The 26,161-nt window shown below is 31.1% G+C and overlaps 1 protein-coding gene across 2 annotated transcripts in view; it reads left to right on the plus strand.

Moving 5' to 3' along the window:
• The window catches only part of Oatp74D (Organic anion transporting polypeptide 74D), a 95,421-nt gene that overhangs the window by 6,635 nt on the left and 62,625 nt on the right, over positions 1-26,161 (plus strand). Inside the window, exon 1 of one of the 2 annotated variants that reach the window (XM_088192164.1) lies at positions 16,654-16,801. The exons of the other annotated variant lie outside the window; for it this stretch is intronic. The gene's annotated coding sequence lies outside the window, so the exon portion shown is untranslated. Of the gene's footprint in view, positions 1-16,653; positions 16,802-26,161 lie in introns of those variants that run through there. 2 annotated transcript variants of the gene reach the window in all.

Here is a 26,161-nt window from a genome sequence, read left to right on the forward strand (position 1 = left end):
CAGGCGGCCCTCGACTTTCGCACATAATTGGTTCCTGAAAATGTGTGCGAATGTTGAATGTACGAAAGTCGAGGGAAGTAAAAAAATTAAAATTGTGTGTATTTTAAAATATTTATTTATCAAGTAAATATAAGATGTTTAAGAGGCGTTTAAAAGACACGTTTAAGTGGGGTTTGCGGGTGTTTCCTTTGAAAAGTTATCAAGAGTTAACTGTTTTCCATTATTCTTTTTATTTTCTTCATATAGTATTTTATAACATGCTATGTTTTTACTGATCGCCCCACGCACTTGAGATATGCGTTCTCCATTGGGATCACAATCTTCCATAATATTTAAAAATTTGTCAAGGTGCGTGAAGGCTTCATTCATATTTTTCATTGTTAAAGAGTTTTCCAAAATAAAACTGTCTTATCTACATTAAATATTTGGCTAGAGGAATATTCTACATCTTCAATAATTTTGGATAATTAGGAAATAAATTATTTTGCAGCATCTTTATCCGCATCAGCCGATTCTCCAGTAAATATAATATTATGAAAAGAATACCTCATTTTAAAATTGTAAAACCAACCGTTACTTGCTTGAAAAACCGTGTTAAAATATTTTTTAATCTATCCTTCCAATCTTTGTGCAAACTAAGAGCTTTTGCTTGAATAATTGAAATACTCAGAGGGACAAATTTTTGATGTTGGTCATCGATTTGCATCGATTGACGAAGATTTTCCATTTCATCCATGTTTTTTTTTTGCTGTTTTTTTTTGGAAACATATTAAAGATTGTGGAAATATATCTTTATTTTCCACAATTTTGAACGAATTCTTTAATTATATTTTTATTTTGCAAAATTGAACAAATCGTAGACCTGTTTGTATCATACGAACGTCCGATTGAAGCAAAAGATTCACCGCTATCAGAACGTTTAAAAAAAAAAATTAAATTAAAAAAACATTTTTTTTAAATGTGCGAAATAGCGAATTGTGCGAAAGTCGAACGTTCGAAAGTCGAGGGCCGCCTTTAATTCCGTTTGGGCTAAAAGGCCGAAAATCACTGCGGTTCTTAATTTAAAAGACTCTAGGCCTTTATAAGAGGTCTTGAACAACTAATTTCAATGCGACGATTATAGGTGATCCCGACAATTTAATATTAATAAAAAAATATTTACATACATAGAAATAATTATAAAAAATAATACTTTATTTGTCGTTATTATTGAAGTTCAGATGAGCAATGGGAAAAATACGAGCAAGATTGGGTTTTGAAATTTTATTAATAATTTTAAATATCTCATTATCTTTATGTGGTACTTTTTTTTCAATTCAATACATCATCTACTTTTCACACGCTTCGCTCGCTCCAGAAACAATTGCATTGCCTGTCTGTTTTCAAAATTTATCGTTCTCTCTAACGTCTTCTTTCCGTTTTAGCAGTACTTCGACAATGATTCAATCGCGTACGATTTTTTCACTTTCAAAACTTTTTTCGCCAATGCGACTTTCACCACAACAATAGAAGCATGTTCTTTCATCATTTGCTGAATACTATATGAACCGAATTGCTATTTATTTTCTATCGTCGGATCGTTTTCTATCCACTATGTTGGTTAATCGACGAATAACTATGGCGATCAGATCGATTGTCGTATCATCGTCGAATAACAATCACTTTATCGGTCATAATTCACTTTGCTCGAGTGAAGCACCAAAAATAGACTATGTAGACAATAATTAAAGTTCCATTACTGTTTGAACAATATTTAGAAAAATATTTGCAGCAGAGTAAAATATTTATTAGAAATTGCGCAATTTAAATGATTGTATAAAATTGAGAACTTGATATCATAAACGTCTTGATCAGAATAATTATTCGAAAAATGTATAGTTTATAGGTATTTTATCATTCATTTTCTATTGATAAAGAATTAATATTTACATGTGCTTAGTCTTACTCAAGGACGCGATTCACGTGTGGAATAGATAAAAAAAACAATATTCAATAACAATTGTATTGTATTCATTGCAAATTGTACAATAATACAATATACTGCTCTAGACGGATGTATAACGAAGTTTAAAATGTTCGTCGTAATTTGGTTACCAATTTTATTATAATTTTCTTCTTAAACCATTTCCATCGCTTGTTATTTATGTTGTTTTGTGTTGCAAAATTGCATTAATATTAAACTGTTTGTCTCTTTAAATTCATGATATTTATTTATACCAATTTTATTATAATTTCCTCCTTAAACCAACTCCCTGTATGCAGCTTTATCGAGAGGGAGGAAGAGAGGGGACAAATTCCCGAGGGCCGTTCTCCTTCAGGAGCCAGATTCTGGAAAAAATCATAGCAAGAATATATGCATAAAAAAAAGTAAAAACCGACCTCAAATAATGAATCTGAACTAAACTATAGTTGTTTGAGATGTATGTACTGATTTCCGGTATAAGTTCCTTCAGCTCTTTTTATACATACAATAAATAAAAGGAGCGGAACATTGCCTTCAAAAGCACCCACTTTCTTGGTAGTACTTTCACAATAAACATTATTATTCAAAGGGACAGATTGTAGTTTTTTGACGCAGCTCTTTTTGTGTTAAAATTTATTTGCAGATTATTGTTGACTCTATTGATTTTTCAACGTTTTAAAAATATTAGACATGAGAGGAAATATTCAACGAATGTTAATTAGTAGCAGTAAATTTAGGTATTCGATCTGAAAATTCAAAAAAAATCTAAAGAAGAAGCAAAAAATAAAGAAAAATCAACAACAGCACCAGCTGAATTATATAAATTTAATGTTTTTATAGATTGTATTATCAGTAATTTGACAACTGGATTCAATGCAGCAAAATAAATAAATAATACACTTAGTTTCATGTGCTTATTCCTAAAAAAAATGTAGAAAAAAAAGTGTCGAATCTATCCCGAAAATATTTTTTAAAATATGCCATTTCAGTAAAATCATATCGGAATACATTTTCTACAGTAGATATATATTTTTACCAGTGAAAATATAAATTATCTGGCATGTGCTTGTAACATTATATGATTTAAATTTTTCCATAAATGTTACAGTGAATGTGTATTTTTCGGTGAAGTTACATTTTCACTAGTGAATTTTAAATACATTTTTATCAGTAGATATATATATTTTCACTAGCAAAAATATAGTTTATCTGATGGCGCTAGTGAAATTATAAGCTGCTTTAAAATGGCTATGAATCTCTATTTGACAGTTGCGAAACGTAGATTTGGCGCGATCGAAAACCACATTTTAGCTGCTTGTGCACTGAAGGGTTGTCAATTTCCAAAAGTGTTTAATTATATAAACACTTCTGCGAGTTGACAACGAAACGTATCCTAGCGCTACCAAAATAAAAGCACTGGGAAACAGGAAGCCTTCAAGTATAAATTTATTTATATTTAATTTAATATAGCTAATTTTTACATATTATAGCTAATACCGAAGGAATTTACACTGTACTTTTTTGAGCCGCAATTTATTGCATTGATTCGTTAGGCAAGAAATCTTGAAAGTCCTACGCATATAAAAAATGTTATTTATAAACTATAGAAACAGCAACGGACCAAGTTTGATCCTTGCGGTATTCCAGTAGAGGTATTATATCGTTCTGAAAATGAGTTTTCATATTTGACAAACTGGTATCTATCGGTCAAGTAATTTGAGAATACCCGAAATTATATTAATTTTCTAAGTAAATCGTGATTGACTTTATCATACTCCTTTTTAAATTATGTGTATTCACTTGTAGACTGGAGTCCAATGATCTCGAAACAAAGTTAAAAAAACATCAGGTTAGTGACAGTCAAAATTGTGGAAACAAAAAAATGATGTGCATTATATATAGTTTATAATGCACTTATTTTAATTTTTTTTCGAGTGCCTGCGTTGATCTTATAAGATTGATAGGCAATTATTTGTAAATGAATTACAATGAATGATAGATTTGGGATTTTTTTGCTGATTTTCAGTCAAACTTTAAACTAATGTATAATTATTAATTTTTATATTTTTTAGTAAATGTATTTGTAATGCTATCTGCACTTTTGTGCATTGCAACATACGATCAAATTAAAAAAATAGTAAAAGTAGATTCTATTGAATATTATTTAAAATATATTTGATACAATAAAAAAAGCAATGGTAAAAAAATGGATAACAACTATTGTGTATTTGTAATCAAATTACACTTTCAGTTATTTAAAAAAATGCTCGTTTTCGGATAGCAAAAAAATAAGCTACTTGTAAAAACATTGAGCAAAATGTCACTGTTGACAGATTTGTGTTTTTGGTCCGACACATCCGTCGGACTATATTTTTATACTAGTTATTTTATTTTTGAATTTGTAATTTTCTTTTGACATACATAAATGTATATATACAAATAATTATGTAAAGGCATAGTAAGACTTGAATAGAAAGGCTCAAAACCTACAAATTTATTAAAAAATCAATGAAAGGCTTACATAGCCGACCATAATGAATCGAGACGGTTAACTAAACCAAAATATCATAAATTTATGGTATTAAATTCTCTAATGATGAGTTAATGGCAGATCATGGGTAGGCACTATAAAATATATAATAGGTTTAGGAGAAAACGGCCATAAACTCACAACACAAAATTAATAAATTTTAGAAGAGGCATTTTAAAATTTGCGTGACAAAAGATATCTACAGAAATATTGACAGATAAATAATAGAACGAAACAACTTTGGCAGATATTTTGAACCATATTGGAGACTTATAGTTTCGTACTTTAACTCCTATTTTTCTTCTTGTCTATTTTTAAAACTATCTTATGGAGGCAAATTTGGAATTCAGGTTATTTTGCATACGTATACAAAATAATTACAGGAAATATATTTCAGAAACAATTAAAACTTCAATTAAAAAATAAATTAATTTTAACTGCCTCTTCCACGATGAAGATTGAGGAACAATAATGCTTTTGCTCAAAATTAATAAAAATTAGTTAAACCATCTTTATTGTATTTTTTTGGTAAAGGATAAAATATTTAAAACCATCAAAAGAGAACATTTTAATTGCAGTTTTCTATGTGAGTAAGTATTTTAAGAAAAATACTTACGTTTATCGCAAATTTTTTTGTGATAAGGGGTCGAGGATGCTCGACTTCGTTATGCGGAGCGCGTGTCACTTTAACAATTTATTAGGGATTCCTGTTCTATACAAAACGCTAGTTCGTAGCGTCCTCGAATATGGCTTTATTTTATAAAAGCTTAGCTAAGCAAAATACTCATTGTTGTTAAAGAAGATTCAAATAAAATTTCTTAGATATATCTCCAAGTATTTGTATCCTAGTATTTCTTGGCTAAAATAATTGGGGTTCAATTCGTTGCATTTTTGACTTAGTGAGTATTTTTTAAAGATGCTGAGGAGTGGTGCATCGACAAGATTTTTAGTTCGAGTTGCAGAGTTACGATTGCGTCCTTTATTCTTGGCGGCTAGATCGTCCGCGCTCGATTTTTTCCCTTATTCGAGCTATCTAGCTTCTCAACAAGTTTGCCAGACACAACGATATTTTCGGCGATAGTTACAATTTCTGTAGGGTGGTGCACACAATAATTAAAAATATATTTAACATTTCTAATCCAATGTTAAATAATATTATTTCGTTTAAAGCCAACATGACACATTGGAGAAACATATCTATTAGGTCATGATAGTCAGATTATGGCTTACTCAAGAAAGTATTGAACTATATAGTTCTTATTAGTCATAAATGTATTTTGACATTTGCTTTTCTTTTTGTTTTATGAATTTGTAATAAAATTAAGTAATACATATTATTTATTGATAGCATATATTAATATTTGAGGTTATGTTAAGAATGTCCTTTAACAATATCGTTAGTTTTTATTGAAATTTAGTATTATTAATCTATGAAATTATTTAAATACCTCTAATAGAAAATATTACGTTGTAGTTTTAGAATTAACTAAAGTCATTAAAAATCAAATATATAAAATAATATATTTAATATTTCTATCCTCATAATCATAAAACTACGTAGTTTGTTTAAATATCTCATAACTATATTATTAAATGACTCATATCAAACTATTATACGTTTATGGCAGTTATCAAGTTCTGCCCTTGGATTATTTATATGCATATCAAATGTATATAAAAATAATGCTCCTATCGTGAGATACTATCTTGCGTAGTTTTGACTTTAAAACAACTGCAGTTTTAAAACTATTTTGATAGCAGCTAAAAATAAGAACTTAAAAAAATTAATATCTATGTACGAGGTTCGGTAGATAAGTTCGCGTGTAATTATTGTAACTATTATAGCAATAATTTGCAACATATTTTTTGTCTATAGTGTCATAGCTGTAAAGACTGTTTTGACTTGACTTTTTGTTTTTGTGATGTTTTTGGTGCATTTCTGGTGTAAAAATATAACACTCTCTTCCAATTTTCCGCGGCGGTTTTTTATTTAACATTTTATTTTTATTTTTTCGATTAAATTAAGACCATCGTGGCCTAACAGGTTACCCCAATGCGCCACGATGGTCGAAAGCAAATTATAAATTTATAAAACATAAAAAAACGTATATATATATAAATAAATATAACAATACTTTAACATAACAAAAAAAAATTATAAAATATTAAAATTAAAAGATATAAACCGGATCAGATCCTCGTAGCTAACATTAAATAAATCAATTTTCAATGCCAGCGTATTAAGGAGCCGTATGGCCACAGCTATAGGCGAGTCGGCAAGTGCGGATGTCCTAGCCCTAACTGCCATCAAAAGAGGTCTTGATCGTGATTCTCGAAAATGTTCCGGAACCCAAAACTGGAATTCCTCGAGAATAGCTGGATTGTCGACAGCACCTTTTAGTAGTTTGAAAAAATGCTTAGCGACATACAGCTTTCTGCGAGAATTCAGCGAATCATATCCCAACGCTCCTAAAAGAAAGGCGCTGGGATATAAGAACGGATAATAACCAAATGTCCTTTTGTAAAGGTATCTTAAATACCTTTTTTGAATTTTTTCTACTAAAAGGGAATATTTGGCTATTCGGGGATTCCAAATTATAGATCCATATACAGTAATGTAATACTTTTTGATTATATTGACACCCTTTTATTTATTTTTTAAATGTAAATTATCTGTTGCAACTTGACAAGCTTTAGCCTAATACGTTACAGCGGGATATAATAATCAATAACTGATTTTATTTTTAATTATTCATCACAATATTTATCCGTGAGATTGGAAAAATCAAGGAAAACCTAAGCTGTGATGATCAATCGGAATCATTAATTCTGATCTCTCAGTTGCGATATAAATTATTGAGAAACATAAGGTGCCATATGGGATTTGAAAACAAGTTCTTTAAGTTGTTAGTCATGGAATTGTGCTGGTATAATTGTTTAATCTTTAAGAAGGATTACTTCAATATTTCAAAAGATAGTAGCCATTTTTCTATACTAACTATAAACATGTTTCTTCGCCAATACTATTTTTGATTGACTCATCTTAAAACTTTTTTACTGGTGAGCTTATGAAGCGTCATTTCAAGATGCTCGTGAATTATTTTCTTCAGTTACGTTTTGAGTTGTAGAGTTCATGCAACTTGTAAATCAATATTTTGAAAGGAGAAGGCTACCACAGACTCTTTTTGTTTGTTTTTGGCTCTTTTCTTTGAGGTTTTTTTGAGGCTTTTTTCTTCTACCGATTGTTCATCAAATACAAAACTTATTAAATGTCTATAGTCAAACATTTACCGCAATTCCTCTAATTTATCTAGACGTAGAACTTAATATTATGATTTAAAGTTTCCTTTGACTAAATTAATATTTAATTTGAGTTTGTTGTAACATAAAGTTTCTATTGAAAATAACCCAACGGTTCTATTCAACATTGTCCCACCGTGCACGTTTTCAGGACAGGATCCGCTATGGTATCGATTAGCATCGATTTGAAAGTTACATTTGTCGTATACATACATAAATATAATTTTGTAAATACATTTAAAAATAAGACCGGCGGCCAAATAAATCAGAGTCTATTTTGAAACCTTACAGAGCGACGTGTGTATCTGAAAGTAAAATTTCCGATTACAAATTGTAATCGTTTTGAAAACTAGAATACTGATCGGTCGGTCCGTTTCTTTTTGCCTACACGCTCCTGTAATGTGTTGCTTCGATTATATGGAGCCAACTGCGCAGTTTCATTCATTGAACGTCTCATCGTGTATTGAATATTGTACATTTACATCGCTAAATTTGTTTTTCGGCACGGGAGCGAAAATCGTTTACAGTTGAGGACCGTTCAAGAGATGTGTATACTGTATACTTGTATATATTTGCTGGTTTTAGCATAATAATATATATAAGTATACTATACTTCTCAAGGTTGTCCTTATGTTTGTGTGTCTCACTCAAAATACGCGATATGATTTTTACAGATCATTCTGCTGGGTATTTCTAAGACAAACCAACTTTGTGGGTACGTAAGTTGAACACACACTGTTCATTATCTGATTCAAATAAGTATCTCAGTACTTACAATAAACAGCTTTACAATTGAGAAATATTTATTATAAAAGGCTTTCAAATTTCTCATTTCTTGAAAAATTCGAAAGTTTCTTGAAATGTCTTGAATGTTTTTTTGTTAAAAATTAAATTTACAAGAATGTTTTTAAATGGTTTACAACCGTTGCAATTTTAAATAAAAGTATTGGTTTTAATCCGCTAAATATACAGTTTCATTCAGAGCAGGTAGTGAGTAAAGGGACAGAGATTACCACATATGTACATATGTATTGAACCTTTCAGAAAAAATGCGAGGTCCGGTGTCCGCGAGTCCGTTAAATTATTTGCCAACCAGACCAGGTGATTATTAGGGAGTGCAAAAATATCGGTATTACCGAGAGAAAAAACGGTCAATACCGGTATTGACATTAAAATATATTTTTTTATTTTTTTGCAAAAAAAAACATTTTATTGGTCTGCTTGCGCCGAGCAAAGTTGTCATATACGTTTCAACTACTTCATTGTTATTCCGACACACGCAGCGCACGGACGTCTGCAAATTGTTATCGATATACATAGATTATTGATTTTGATAGCTTATAGCTTTCACTATTTCAACATAAAAAAAACATATCTAATTTTTCTAAAGTTGATTAAAATATAGAAAGGAGTAATTATAAGTATATCGAACGTGTATCCGTATCTTGTACTTTAGAGAAAATTGGCGGAGGGTGTACACCCAAAGTGTCATCTCTTTTTCAGTTATGAATAATGACGAAATGGATAAGATTTAAGTGACTCTGTTAAAAGAAACGGAGTATAGTAACTATTTTTGTCTTTATATTATTGAATAAGCATATTAAATTTCGACTTAAATTGCCTACACTTATGAGCAATTATCCGTCTGTTTATACACATTTCGTGTTTCCAACAATGGGAAGCTTTTGTGTAATCTTCCTTACATTCAGGTATTTATAAAAATACTTTGTACGCTGATCCTCTATTGTGTTGTCTACGAGTGTTGATAAAAATCAATATGTTGAATGTGTTCTAAAATCTTTTTGTCCCATTTATTTTGTCTCTCATATTGTCAGATTTTTTTTGAAAATGCCGGCTCTAAATCTTTCTTATTTTAGAATAATAAGTCTAGAAAATCATGGTCTTTGATGGGTCCCTCTTAAATGTTTATACCAGGGACCAGAGTACCACTCGCCAATTTATTCCAATGAAATATACACTTATTCCTATTTTACTATTTATTTTTAGTCGGTTACGATTTTCCGAAAGAAGCTTAGGAGAAAACTGTAATTATAATAGTAATTCTGTTTATTTAAATTGCGACGTATTTTTTTCTGAAAACAGATTTATGTGATTGAGTTATTTTACTTATTGCAGGTTTCTTATTTATTTTAGTACATCTTAATTATTTTTATTCTCGAAAGTATCATATTATCACGTATACTATGTTAAAAGTAACATAAATATAATTTTAACTATAAATGTTTAGGTAAATATTATAGAAAATAAATATTTAGGATGATTCCTTACAGTGAGAATAATTTTATCTTCTGCTTTGAAACAATACGAGAATCGTCGTTTTTGTAGTTCTAAGCCATAGAGATGTCGTTTTCAGCAAATGAAATGTACGGATTTGAGATTTTTTTTTTCTGTACTATCAATATTTTACTTTGTAATACCGGTAGTACCGAAGGTCGATTTTTGCTCCAATACCGGTATAACCGGTATTGCAATCCCTAGTGATTATACAAGGGACGCAGTGCCCTCGAGCTCCTTCCAGAAAAATCTCAACACCGTGAAGGTTTTATTGCATACGTTTTCTATATGCTAATAAAATCATAATCATTCTGTTGATCTTTTAAATCAGGAAAATGTTTAATAATTTTGAATATTTTTATAACTGAGTTTTACTGTACACTAACGTTGAAAAAAGACACCAGCTTTGTCGTACGTCATGCACATATAATAAATAATTTTAAATGATAACAGATACACACAAAAATAAAACGTCTACTGCAAAAAGTATAATAAATTGGAATCGTTCGTAAATAATGATCACAACGGCGACATTATGCACCCCACATACACTTAAAACGAATAATACAAAACATCGGTAATTTTATACAGTTACGAGTGATAAATTGCGTAGTTTAAATACAAACATGAGATAAACATAATTTATTGCGATAGTGTTGCAATAGATTTATTGATAACATATATTTATTGAAATATCTACAAAATCATTATTTATTTATTTTTACTTAAAATTTTTTTTATTTTGTATAAATCTAACTAAAATTTGTTCTTTTATTTTAACAATGGTTTTAATGATAACTTAATGGCAAGAATAATATATACTTAAAAAATAAATATACTTCAATTGGTTAGATTGAAAACGTTAGTAACATATGTAATGTATATTTTATTTTAGATGTTTACATGATGGATAATATATCTTAAATCTGTATATTTTTTGATTATCACCAATTTTTTTATCCGATTTTATTTTATTTGTGGAATTGTTTTTTTCTTATTTATTGTTTTGCCATAGCAATATCTTTAATTTCTACTTCACATTCTCCACTAATATTTTTTTATTCTACAGGATATCATTGTTTTATAATTAATACTTAACAATAACATTTTTTTCTGGTTTCACATAAACATTAAAATCACATTGAAATAGTTTAATCTGATTATAGATGCAGTTTGGATACTATGTCTTGTGCAATATGTAAATACAAACACGTACATAGCTAAATGTCATTGTCCGTTTTATTAAACGATCAAATTAACCCAATTCTATGCATCTTAGAATATATACACATATATTACAATTTCAAAGAATATATTGATTATAAAAAAGATACAACTGAGCTCCGCTGTATTGCGATATTTTATATATTTTATCACATGAAATTATGTCACTTTAGTAGTAGGACTTCGAATTCTTTAATACTTTTAACGTCGTTTCCAAGAAAGGTCGGCTGTTGGCTTTGAAATACAGATCCTTTGAAAAGTTATTTTTTTTCAATGCGAACATCCCTGGCTTATAGCTTATATGTGTATATTTTATCCTATTCGAGGACAATAAAGGACGTTGATGGTGACACGTACGCCCTATGATAATCGAAAGAGACGTAGCTTCTATATTAGATACAGTCTCGAAATATTTATACATATATTGTATTATATAATGCTACATAATCAATAATAGGATTTGTGTAGATTTATATTTTAACAATACTTTTAAAAACATGTTTATATCATGACGTAACGCGAGTGTGAAAGGTTAACGTAACATTAGAATATAATTGAGTTTAGATAAATCAAGTTTTTCATCATATGTTTAATATGTTCTAAGTTTCAAACAAGGTTATCGTGAAAGTGATAATTTCAAAAAATGTGTTTACTTTCTTGGATTCTACTTGTATTAGACGATAATCACAGATTTGAATAGAAGATATATTATATTTAATTTGTTTACATGTTGAACCTACTCTGGCATGAGTTTCTTAGAAATTATACTATTTTGGGGTGGAGTGATGTTTTTAATTACATTTGTCTAGACACTATTTCGATTACGTCTAGTAATATATAATATTAAATTAAATTTATGTAGAAAAAAAGTTGGACGAAACATAGAACATCTTTAAAGCTATTCAGGATGTTAAAATTATCGGGTTCATTTTTTTAACCCTACACCTGCCGCTGGGTTAGGGGCATGCCGAAATACACATGTAATAGTTACCTATACCTATTCCTGTCTATAAGACAGCAGCGTGAGAAGATTCTACTTAAAACGGAGGAAGCAGGTACTTTCTAAACTTTGTCGCTAAATTTGCATTGCGATCTCAGTATCTCATAATCGCTTTTGTAGAAGGTCATAAATTGTGTACAGGATGTTAAAAACAATGTGTTAAACTCCCTCTACATGTCAATAAGAAATACCTGTTGGTATTATTGAAAGACAGCGATAATCTAATGATTATTCGGGGACTCTACGAACTAGCGTATCGTACAGAACGCGAATCGCTAATAAATCATTTAATTTTTATTATGTTGATGTTATATTTTTCCATATAAATGTGTATTGTATCACTCGTTCCAAATTTTACCCAGCTGCACTCTAAGACCGTGAAAGAAGTATAGTCACAGCACCCCATCTAATTATCTAAACAAAATTAAAAGACTGAGGAATATATATAATACGTAATTTTAACGCTGATAAAATATTTGATTTTTGCAGAGCATTTTACATTAATATATGTAAGAGTGAGTTGATTAGAATTTTATGAAAAGAGTCGAAGAAGCTCCATTTTTGTTCTGGTATTTGCCACTAATAGTGGCTTCATCCTGCTGGAACCACATGTTAGAATTATTATAGATTGCCTATAATAGTTTTTTTGTTTGACCCTCCTTATTTGTACAATGTATTTTTATGCAAATCAATATTGCGAGCGTCATTGAAGATTTTTATGATATTTTTATGATACAATTGACCATCATGACAGGTTTTCCCAATGCGTCATGATGGCCTTTAAACGAAAAATTTTTATCCAACATTTTATACACGTAAATACATACATACATATACTACACGTCAACTAAAAATACATTCTATAGTTAACAGCTCTAAATCGCTCTGTATCGACGGATTGTCGATACCACCCCTTAGAAAGTGCTTCATTGTATAATCGCTGCATCTAGAATGCAATGAATTCTATTCCAACGCTCCTAGAAAATAGTTATAGTGCCCTAAAGTTCCCTTCGGTGGCACTGAAGAGTTCCTAATCATGTTACTACTATGAATGTTTAACTGACATTAAAACGCTGATGCTATTTTCGTTGTGAATTACCTTACTCTATCGTTTGGATTTTTACACAAAAATTGTTCTTTAGCTCATTGAAAAATATAAATGTATTAAAACATTTTTAAATAACCATATGAAAAAATCCGACGACAGCGATTGGCAATGTATTTATGGAAATTAATTATTTTCCAGATGAATGGGTAGTAACTTTCAGGACTAGATAAATCTTACTTGTTGCTTACCGGTTGCTCTACAGCAGAAAGCAAACAATGTGTATGTCCTGTTACTGTATGATCTGAATAAATCGTGGGTGATCTTTGTTCCCGGAATTGCCGTACCAATGGTAAAATTTCTAGTTTTGATGGTTAACTTTATAGAAAACTAAAAATTATACCATTATAGACATATTGAACAGTGTTTGATATGTATATAATGTAATTTATAAATTTAATAATGAATTAAATCGATGGTGTAAAAGTATAGTTTTGGAGTTGGTAAAATATAGCTTGGTTGTTTGTTGTAAACCTTATCCTGTAAGAAGTTGTCGAAGTGCTTAGCAAAGGATAATCTGTAGTGAGGCAATATTTCATGGTTTGTGTGGTCGCGCATTGTCGTGTAAGAGAATTGGACCTTGCAGATTTATCCGTGCGGGTGCCAGAAGTTGCAATATTTATTTTGGCGATAACTCTTAGCTGTAGTGGTATCGCAAAATGCTTTATGGAAACTGTTTTTATGTTACAATACAATTCTTTCTGTTACGTATAAGCGGCGAATCTTTTAGTTTTTATTGAGTTCGCGTGGCACAGTGATAATTTTTTTAAATATTTTAATTTCATTACTATATTTACTACATTTTTCTGGGCAAATTCAAGGGAAGAAGGGAAAATGCCCCCATTTGCGTAGTTGACTAAAAATATTAGCCCAAAGATATTGATTTTCAGTTGACATTTGGAGAGATGGAATTTAGGAACATGTCAATCAGACTACCATAAACGAATGATATTTTATTATATTAAATGATATTTTAATAAAATTTTCTTTGATAAAAAGCTTGACCATAAGTGAGTTCCGGCATTTTTTTTGCTTAAAAAAAGTTGAAATTCTATGATTTTACTAGCACCTGACAGAATTATTTTTTCACTAAAAAATATATATATTTATCTACTGGTGAAAATGTATTTCGATATGATTTCACTGAAATGACATATTTAAAAAATATTTTTGGGATAGATTTGAGATTTTCTTTGGGGGATAACACGAGAATTTTTGGTTTAAAATCAGGTACATCATTTTAGCTTTTTAAAAAGAAGAAGGGGTAGGGTGCAAAAGCTGGCCAGTTAGTGGTCGTTTTTTTAATATTTCGATTTTATTAAGATTCATAGTATTCATCAAACAACATGCATTTTTCTGGAGCTTAAACTGGAAATTGGAATTAATAATTAATGACATGTGTTTTTCTGGCCAAATTCAATGGCGTGGGGGCAAATTTGTGAAGTTTGGCACATATTCTTTAAAATATATTGCATTTAAAACATATAACGATTTACCAAAATTAACTAGGAATAATTTTAAAGAAATTAAAAAATATTTTTTTAATAAATTCATGGAACTTTAAGTTGTTAAATAATACATATATCATATCATATTGCTTTAATTAAATATGTTTCTTATTTTGCTGAATGTGTATTTATTATATTTTTTTTAATGTAGACGTATTTATTTATAATTTAAATGTATCAAATTTTAACCACAGAATGAGTGGTGCTCTACTCATGCGGAATTACGTAAATAAATTTAAAAAAAGCCTCCACCTGCCCCTCCCCACTCCCCCCGAAATGACGTCCACGATTCATACGGGCCGCCACTGGTATCCTATATCAGTGAATGAAATTTTGACTAACTAATTGTATGGAAGGTTAATGAACCATACTACTAAAATAAGTATATATATACTACAATAGCGATTGCACTAATTTATGACTTCTGTGAATTGAAAAAGGTGTAGAATTTAAACTGAAATAAAACACACAAATCGTGGTAATAGCCATGGCTTTATTGAAAATATAATTTTATGCCATTAGTGTTTAAATATGATTTAAAAAATATGGGCGCCTCGGACGGCTCGAATAAAGCGGAACCTGGTAGTTCAATATATCGGCAATAACGCGGCGAATGTTGGCTTCCAAGTCTCCATCGTTTCTATTTTATCGGCGTAGATTAGCGACTTTACATATCCTCACAGAAAATAATCCAAAGGTGTTAAATCACACAGGTTTATTACACAAATTTATGTTCTCATCGAATGTTTCCTTCAATAAATTGATTGTGGCGCGTGCTTTGTGGCATATTGCGCCATCTGAATTCCACATGAATGCCACTCAATTGGGGAATGAAAAAGTTGATTTTTATGGATCTACAGCGCTCTCCATTGACTGTAACGTTCTGTTCGGCATCATTTTTGAAAAAATATGGACCAATGATTGCACTAGCCCATAAAGCACACATAATAGTGACTTTTTCTGGATGTAACGGAGTCTTAATAATAGTTTGTGGATTTTCTTCTTTTTTGTTGATCAAAAATGAGCCTCATTGCTGAATAAAATTTTGTGTCAAAAGCGGCCTAAATTCTTGCATGAGTTGGATCTTGTAAGCTCGTAAAATAAGATCTTTCATCAAAATCTTTCATAAAGTTGTGAACACAGCTCCAATTGCTGTGCACGATGGCGAATCGCACTCATTCGTATTCACAGTAGAAACTACTTCTTTGGTGCGTACTGTATGACGTCTCTGCGGATGCGTATTATTGATTAGAGTATGCGTAGTGCGAAAGCGATCCATGGTTATTCGAATTACTTGCTCGATTGGACGTTTATGTCGACCGTAAAATGGACGTAGCGCACGGTGTAAAGTTCGCGAACTGAACCACGATGTTCGAAATATTTTTTTATAATTTGCAAGCGTTGTCCTAGCGTAAGTCTATTCATGCTGAAATGGCGCAGCAAACTGAGCACAAATCAGCTGTCACCTGTCAAATAAAATACACATTCAATGTGAGAACGTCTGGCAGCCCTACTCCGGGTTCATGATCTTTATATTTGAACTTAAGTGTTTATTTATGAATGAAAAGAAATACATCATTTCCTAGATTAAATGTTGCAACAAGCTCGGAAAACTTAAGGAAAAGTCCACCCCCTTTTCACTGCGTGGTGGTGGGTGGCTTACGGGAGTGGGAGTGGGAGTACGCCTTCGGCGTTTAGGGGTGGGGATCGTCGGAGCGCGTTCGGCTCGATTAGCCGGCTTTCGGTCAGTCGTCTGTCGTTCGCGGAGCGGTGTGCGCGCGTGCCCACGGTCGGTAGAATCCGGAGCCGCGACGTGCGCGAGCCGCGCACTTGAGACGCCGCTCGAGGCGCTCTACACGCAGTCTTTGCAGCACAGGTACGCATCCTATGTGTTTCTGGCTCCCGACGAAAACCCCTGCATTCCTCGACGACGGCCGCTCACTCTACTCTACATGTTGTTTGTATAAAAATAATAACGTATACGTACGCACCCGCTGGCGCGAAATTCGCTTTTCCGGAAAATCGGATCGTTACCGGGCGAAAGTAAAAACGGCGATAGAGAAACCGTGAACAATGGCGGGAAGAAACCGAAAGTGAATCGGGACCGGTTTTCACCGGCGCGCGGCCTTCCGTCGCCGGTTTATTGTTTTGTGCGTGATGGTTTCGGTTTCGACCTAGACCGGCGAAATTTACCTGATGATTGCGTGGAAGTAACCAGAGATTTACGACTGTAATTGCGCAATAATTTTTTTGACCTAGCCCAACTACGCTCATGTTTACTGTTTCTTATAATAAACGACTTATTCTTAGTCGTGCTGCTCCTGTCTACGTACATTACTCTCATGATAATCGAAAATCGCATTCAATTCTATCTCAACCACAACTTACCGCTGTTATTGAACCTGAGCATTTTCTTTAGAGATATTTTATGGAGCTCTTATATTGTTCTTCTTCTTTTGCATTCTTCTACAATGACACGTCTCTAAATGATCGATTCTTTCAGCAAATGCCATTGGTATTCGTCCCTCTTGATCACGAGAAACATTGTAAGCAACTTGCAGGGAAAACCCAGTGACCCCCTTAATTACAATTAACTGGATTTAATTATTGTAAATTTTCCGTTGCAACATGACAAACTTTAGCCCAATGTATTACTATAAAAGTGATGAAACGTCAGACTGAAATCAGTCTGTAAATCAGGAACATCTATATAATACCTACCTCGATTTTATTTTATTATTCATCACAACATCCGCGAGATTAGAAAAATTTAGGAAAACTTCAGCTGTGATATAAATTGGAAAAAAAAACCAATAGGGTCCGTATGAGATTAGAATCTACTCGAGAAATTTTGATAAAATAAAATATATGTAATGTATAGTATTTGATTATAATAATCCAGTACATTATTTCAGATATCTTTATACAATGTAAAATATATATTTAGTGTTTTTTTTGACAATATTTTAAGTATGTTAATTATAATATTTGTAGTAATTAAAATATGAAATAACTTAATAGTTTAACATTTAACATTAATTAAAATATGCTAGTGGGTATATTATCACATATTATTCTTAAAATGATTTTATAAAAAGCACATATCATTTAAAGCTAAATCCTTGGCACTCCTTTTTATTGTTAGAAGATTTTCGCCTTTCTTTACCGTACAAAATTTTTTTTTCTTAGTGAATTCACTGCGGTCCAACTTATTTATTCGAAAATTAAAGCTTCTTACCCATTATTTATGTATCATTTATATTTAAGGTATACCCTGTACCCGTTCCAGATGTTGGGACCACTACCAGAAAAAAACCATAATAATCACATAAGAACGAATGTTTCGCTCTATCCTTATAAATATTATTTAGTTTATTGTTCATTATTGTAATTCACACAACACCAATGGTTCTCAACATATTTTTAATCGCACGGAATTTATTGTTTTTTTTTTATTACTTTGATATGTATATGAAACACTAAATATATTTATGTATGTCAATTACAATTAATTACATATTTATGTATTTTATGTTTCGTTATCGTATGATATTTCTCGAAGCAATTGCGTTTTAAAACATCTACTTTGTTTTTCTTTCACCAGTGCATTTATACATAATATAGAAATTTACTATATGGGAATACAAATTACTATTTCCTAAGTCACGCCTATTCGATTTTTTTACTATAATATTACTGTTCATTCATTTATATGTTACACCTTCTCCCTTGCGTATTTGTTATTGCTTCTGTTAGACCTAACTAACTAATTAAATATAATTATTTGAAAAGTAAATTATCAGTATATAATATAATCGTGTAATATGTTAGCAGCACTGTAAATCAGACAGCTGTCAATAATCACGCGTGTTCAAAGTGCTACATTTTTTTAAGGATGAGGGGGGGGGGCAAAAGTTAGTTGTCGTTCTTTTAATCATCAAAATCAATAAAATCGCAGTGCAAATGCTCGGTTATATAGCGTTCATATTAAGACTTTTTATAACAATATCACGACTTATTTGAATATCAAATAAAGCACATCTAAACCGAATTTTGACCAATACAATAGCGCAAAAAACAATTATCTCTTCTCAAAAGTAAAAAATACACGTCAAAAGCAATAAAATCGTGCCGGCAACGGCATGATTTTATTGCTTTCGACGTGAATTTTTGAAATCTGAGAAGAGATAATTGTTTTTGCGCACTCCTTTTGATCAAAATTCGGTTTGAATATACTTTGACTCTTCTGAGAGAAATATTTTAGACTTGACCTAATGAAAGTTTTAAAACTATAATTAGTTTTAAAACATTCGTTATGTTAGGTTTGGGTTTGAACAGAAAATGGACGTTTCGAAACTGTCAAATATAGTTTCTAAATGTGGAGTTAAATTAAAAACAGTAATTTAATTTATTTTAAAAAAATATGTACGTAAATGTAAAAACAAAACTTTTTATTTTAAGAACCATGGATAAAAATTTACACTTCTAGCTTTTGAGCGGTTGGTACAGATTTTTCAAAAAAGTGTTTCCAAAATCGGGCTTCCTTATTTATACTCATATCATTGAAAAATTGCTAAAAATAGCTGTTGCCACGATTCATATTTCGAACAAGATAGAAATTAAAAACATTTTTTGGATTATTGTAGAAACATTATTTAAGTTCGTTGACAGGAAAATTCTATGGAAAGTCTCCATAGAATTTTGCATTCTGCCGATCTCACGCGGAGCGGTTTCTTCTTTTTTGACTATTAATGAAATTTTTTGGTTACCAAAGCAAATATATGCCCGATTAGAGTAGTTAAGAAAATTGTTAACAATTTTTAACTATTCAAATACAGTGGAATCTCGCTTAACGAACGTAATTCGTCCTGAATCTTACTCGTAACGCGAAACACTTGTTATGCGAATCAATTTTAAAATAAAATGTCATCATGACGCATTAAGGAAACTTGTCAAGTAATGATGCTTAGATTTGTAATAAAAATATATATTTACAGTAATTATATAAAAAAATATACTGTAAATTACATTCAGAATTTTCCAGATTTTTTTATGTATCGAAAAATAAGAAACAATTGGTTAATTTTTGCTGGAGTCATGGAATTGTAGAACTTAGTATGGATAGTTAATAGTTTCTTTTTCATCCATTATCTTGTCATATATGTAAATAAAATAGATGCACTGAAACTGACATGTCTCTTGAATCTAGAACTTGATTTAATCGACTCTTACATTGATTGAAGTATTGCTTATTTTAAACTAAATAATTTATGTTATTTTAATAATATATAAATTATATTAAGAACTACATCATTATAATCTAACTTACTACCTTAAAAATACTTACATAAAAATCTTTAAAAATCATAGTGCGTTTCTCTGTTCATATGTCACAATACCTATTTAATAATTTGACACTAACAGATAGGATTCTTATACCATATCCACTTTTTAGCATCATGTCTTTAAGTCGATGCTTATTTTTTCTAAACCTGCAATAGAATTCAGATTGTTTTACTCTAAACTTTTGAATTTCATTTATTAGGTCGGCAATAACACATCCCTTTTAAACATCGACAGATTTTCTATAAACATATATAGTATTAAGTTTGCACTTGAGAGATTTAACGTTTACCTATTATATTGTATAATCTCTGTAGAGATATGTTTCGAGTTTAAGTGTTGTCTCCTATGTATTATAATTATGTAAAATCTGACATTCCTGCTTTACTTATTTAATTATATAATTTACGACAGACACGTTTATCATCTCTCTGTTTAGAAAACGAATTTAGAGTTGCTGGATATAATTTTTAAAATATGTAAACACGCGCGTCAAAGATAATAAGCAATTGTAAACAATGTTTTATTATATGTAGGTTATCAGCGGAGTCGTACAATAATGTACGATAACTGCACATCGCGGAAAATGCTGTTAGGATGTGAAATTGAGTAACCAATTTTATTGTTATTGTAAATTATTACTGGCGTTGTTTCGAAGCGTTTCAGCGAGGTAGCAATATAATTGTAGACACATGCTATTTAAATTTTAAATGCTAGGAGGAAATTAAAATAATTTCATTTCATAGCGACTGTCTCGTATTTTTGTTTCGCAAAAAAATCACACCCGCCTGGTTTTTACATCGATAGTTTGTCGTCTTTTTTTACATGTCAGAGATGGTCCGCTTTTTTAGATAAAAAAGTTACAGCCTCCCGCTCGTCCGAAGGACGTGGTCCCGACCATGATTTTGGTATGACAACAATTCAGGGCTCTGCTTTATTAGACTATTATTTTTATTACTATTTTTGTTCTACTCGTGTATAATAAGTGTTTTTAATTCCCTATCACGTTTGAGAGATCAAGATTAGTAGACGTCGTATATTCGGATTTTGAGAAGGCCTTCGACAAGGTTTGTCATGGGCTATTAGTAAAAAATTGCCCGACCTTGATTGCTCGGATGACTTAACTCGGTTATTCTCGAGTCATTGGGGCGATCGTAGACAGATCATAAATTGTCGAACGAATATTTTACCCCTGCGGGGTTTCTTCAAGGGTTGTTTTCTCTGTATGCAGATGATTTACAATTGCTTAGATGCTTTCAATCTGTTGCGGACTCTATTTATTTACAAAGTGATTGAGATTTCAGAATTTTTAAATCGTGATCTATAATTTCGGACCATGAATGATCAAATACTCTTTGTTCTTGAGATACCTTTATATGAGGATATTTGGTTATTTTCCATTATTGTACCCCAGCGTCTTTTTTTATGAGTGTAACGATTCGTTGAGTTCTCGCAGAAAATTATATGTCGAAAAGCATTTCTTTAAACTACTGAAGGGTTTCGTCAACAATCAAATTATTCACGAGGAATTATAGTTTCACGTCCTTGTTTTTGTTTATTGACCATCATGACGCGTTGTAATAACCTGTCATGTCACAATGATCATAATTTAATTTAAATAAATAAATAATTATAATTTCGATAGCTTATCATTGATTAGGTTTTCCTAGATTTTTCTAATCTCACGGATTAATATCATAATAAATAAATTTAAGCTGGGTCGTGCATAATGACATCTATTAATGAATTGTAATAATAGTTGAAAATTAATAAAATGCACGGGTATCTCGCTACTTAGTTAATAGGTGCTCATTGTGTTGTATTACAATTAGGGTTCTCAATTATTTAAATATTGAATAAAAAATGGTTTAAGTATTCGAATATATGTATTTGTATTTTTTTCTCGGTTTTTACTGATATTAATTTATTTTACCAATTAGTGTAAAAAATCAGTTAATTGCTTGTAAAATATTACTTAATTAAAAACATAATTATTAGTCAGGCGCGTACGGTGAGATACTTTCGCTCTCGCTCGCTCGCGTGTTAAGTGACGAGAGTGAGTGAGAGATAAGTGCGTGCGGAACGTTCCGTTAAATTTTTCAAAAAAAGTCTTGTATTTTAAAATATGTTGCTTACATAAAATAATGAGACGCAGAAATACGAATCTGATTTGAGAAGTGTCTCATTATTTTAACAAATGACACACATGTTTATGGCAAAATTTAGGGTAAGCAAATGCATCCCTCAAATTACGTTCCTGTGTATCAAAATAGTAAAGCAGTAACGAAATTTGAGATGAAATTTAGAATGAACCATTCCTATCCTATGTTTTACTGAAAGTGCACTTTTGCTAATGGCTAATTGAATCTCGGCAAAACGTTTCAATTCTTCATTTCACGATGTGAACAAAAAACATTTATTTTTTAATTAAACAAAATTTATGTTCAATAACTTACTATCTGTTGTATATAATTTTTGGAACAAATTTGATGTACATAGATTGGAGTCGTTTTATCTTTTGTTAGATCAGCTGAGATTGAATTAATTGAGCAAAATTTATGGAACATTTTAAATACATAATTTTATCGAGTTTATTGTATATACATAAAGATCGGACCAGTATCGACGTTTATTTTGTGCGGATTTGCATATAAATTAAATAATTAGAAATAAATTAACTGTATATCGAATTATTGAACTGATTGAAATAAATCTTTGCGTCTTAAAACAACTTCACAAAAATTTGCGACGCATACCTGTTTTTGAGATAAGCGTTAAACGATGGGACTTTATTCCAACGAACGAATTCTGCGAATTCGGTTATAGTAGACACCACCACAAACATTTATTTACGATTGCTTTTAGAGAGTATTTTTTATTGAGAAGGAGCGTTTAATTGTCTCGCATTTCGAAACAAAATAAAGGCGCATAAATGATCATAGATTTTAAAGCGACACTAGTTCTCGGGTATATATAGAAAAAATCGACTACACGTGTTTTTCAACTATATAAATTATTTCATTCCAAGATTTTTTCTGAATTTCATTTGAGATAATGTAGTATAAACGAATATTCGTATAATTGAAAAATTCGAGTGATCATAGTTACAACTCCATTGTAACACATTGGGCTAAAACTTGTTATATTACAACAGAAGATTAACAATAAATAATATGTTTTACTGATAATTTAATTATATTGAAATAAAATATTAAGTGGATATAATTCTTATCATTCTCAAACTTAAAAATATTTATTTTATTGCTATCTACAAAGTATTAGTTAAATATGTATTTATATTTGTTTGCGCCAACCCTATTAGTAAACAGTTAAACATTAAATTCATCAGATTACAACTCTCCAAGCTATATATAAGGTGATTCAAAATAAATTATTGTAATTTAAGAGATGCTTTGGTGGATTATAAGAAAATTGTCAAAGATGCACTATATTTGTTTTTGAGTTGATTTAATCAAAACATCCCATTATAACATTCCAAGGACGTTCAATCATTCCAAAGCATCACAGCTTGAACTCTTCACCGTCCTTGATCCGATGGTTTCAATTGGCGTTGCGTCGGACATGATGCCTTCTTGCATAACGAGCGCATCGAATTGTTAAAATTACTCTTATGCGTACGCACAATAACTGTCCTCGTTTCTTTCCGCAATTGGCTCTCATTGAATGAATGAACTCTTCTGCTCCATACTTTTACTTTTCGATCGATCCGTTTCGGAATCGGGTCAGTGAGAAAGAGATAGGTATCCTAATAGACGCGTAGGTGAGTGTGTGAGTGCGCCTACCCGTCTGCCAGGTCAGTTTGGGTCATTCCATCCGAGGACAGGACAGGTAGTCTCATCTGCTCATCTCACCTCAGCTGATCGACACGCCGTTGCATCAGCGCAAGAATGCGCACGACGCGTGCGCACTTTTTCTTTTCCCATAATGCAAATAGCGTCAATGACCCCCGGCGCGAACTGTGCCAATGCGATTTGTCGACAGATTCGCCCGTGCCAGTTCGGCGCGAGCTTTTCGCGGTGACGCAACGTGACGCATACTCAAATTACTCAAAAACGAACTCGATGACATGCCGATTTTTTTGTGCGGAATTATTCTTTGAAAGATGAGGACTAAATTTATGCAAAAATATTCCAAGAAATCATCTTAATTATGGTAGTTTTGAAGCATTTTATATAGAAATATTTAAAAAAATTAAATGTTATAAATTGTTAATGTGTGCTATATACCATTGATAAAACAATCGATTACCATGATTTACTCATGCTAATTAAGTGCATCAGAGTATTCAAGATCAATGTTTGTATGATACAATAGTGAATTATGGGCTTAAAAATGTATTTGTTCCAAATACTTTTTTTTCTGAATAGCACAGAAGTTCAACGACCTAATGAAGGCAAATAGTCGAAGTATAGATTTCTATTAACGTTCTAACGCTGGTGTGTATGTGATTTTTTTTAATTAACTGGCAAACGAACGCGTGGAAACGTTTTCTAATAAGGCAAGGACGACACAGTTTCGCAATGTTTACGCTGGTTCGTTCTCTTGGTGCGCGTATGAATATGAAATGCTTCTATGCGCATAATTTGATATTCAACGCTATTAATTAACGTTACATAAGGTGTCCTTGCGCAAATGCCGACTATCGCTCCTGCCATTGACACCGTGGGCACCGCTCGAGGCGCACGCTTCTACACGGGGAGGTATTTAGTTTTAGAACCCTTGACTAGAAATAGTATTACCGCTTTGCGTTCTTAGAACATCTTCTTGATCAATGTATTTTTATTTCTTTCTTACATTTCTAATCGCCTCTATGTATCGTATTTAAAAAAATCTAAATTACAGATTAGGTTTTCTTAGATTTTCCTAATCTAATAGAGGAATATCACTATTTTTAAATAGGTCGTACATATTATACATAAAAATATCTAATTAGGAGCTTTATTAGCTCATAGATAATATTATAAATCTATAAAGATAAGAAAATACATTGCAAAAATATTATTTTTTTAAATTTATCCTCTAGTGAACGTGTCGTTTTCACCAGTTCATTAGAGGTTAAGTTCGCGCCGGTTCATTTTGTATACATTGTCCACATGTAGAACATAACATATCAATGTATTCGAGCATGACTGGAATAATTATTGCACTTTAATTTCAATACGTGCATCCTGTGACAGGTAACAGTATAAGCTCTTATGGACAGTAAATCGAGGCGGGGCATTAAATTCGTCTGCGTAAGACTAGTACTGTTTTATTATCATAATTCAAGATCCCTTAGCTATCTTGGCTAACTCTAGGGATACTGAAATTATGACACAGGTTTTTGGTAGATGATTTTAAACACCTTTATTTTTTATCACATTGTATGAAATATTTTGATTGGATCGTATTAAAGATTTAGAAATAAAAGTCTTCATTAATAAAAAAATAGTTTGGACGATTTATTGTGATTAAGGATAATGTTCTTGTAACTAAGGCGCTTCGTTAGATTTCTGGAGACAGTACTTAAAACATACTTCGGCGTCTTCTATGTTGTATTTCTCATATAAATGAGAGTAAAGCAACAATTGAACTTAATTGACTGAGGTTGGAATCAATACATAACAGTTATTTTATATCAAAAAAATTAGGCTAAGTTAGTCTCATTGTTTTATTTATTATGTGTCCTTGCTTATTTTTGTGAGTTTTTATTTAATTAATTAATTGTATTCGATTTAATATATGATTATTTTGTGCATTACAATAATAAAAAATGAGCACTAAATAAATATATTAATGTTCAATAAAAAATATTGGATTGAGAAACATTTTATTTATAGTGTGCATTAAAATATTAAAAAATGAGCATTAAATATATATATTTTTATTCAAT

Source organism: Plectrocnemia conspersa, unplaced genomic scaffold (assembly GCF_051122295.1).
Source record: "Plectrocnemia conspersa isolate PC_06_02 unplaced genomic scaffold, ASM5112229v1 ptg000009l, whole genome shotgun sequence".
NCBI classification, from domain to species: domain Eukaryota; kingdom Metazoa; phylum Arthropoda; class Insecta; order Trichoptera; family Polycentropodidae; genus Plectrocnemia; species Plectrocnemia conspersa.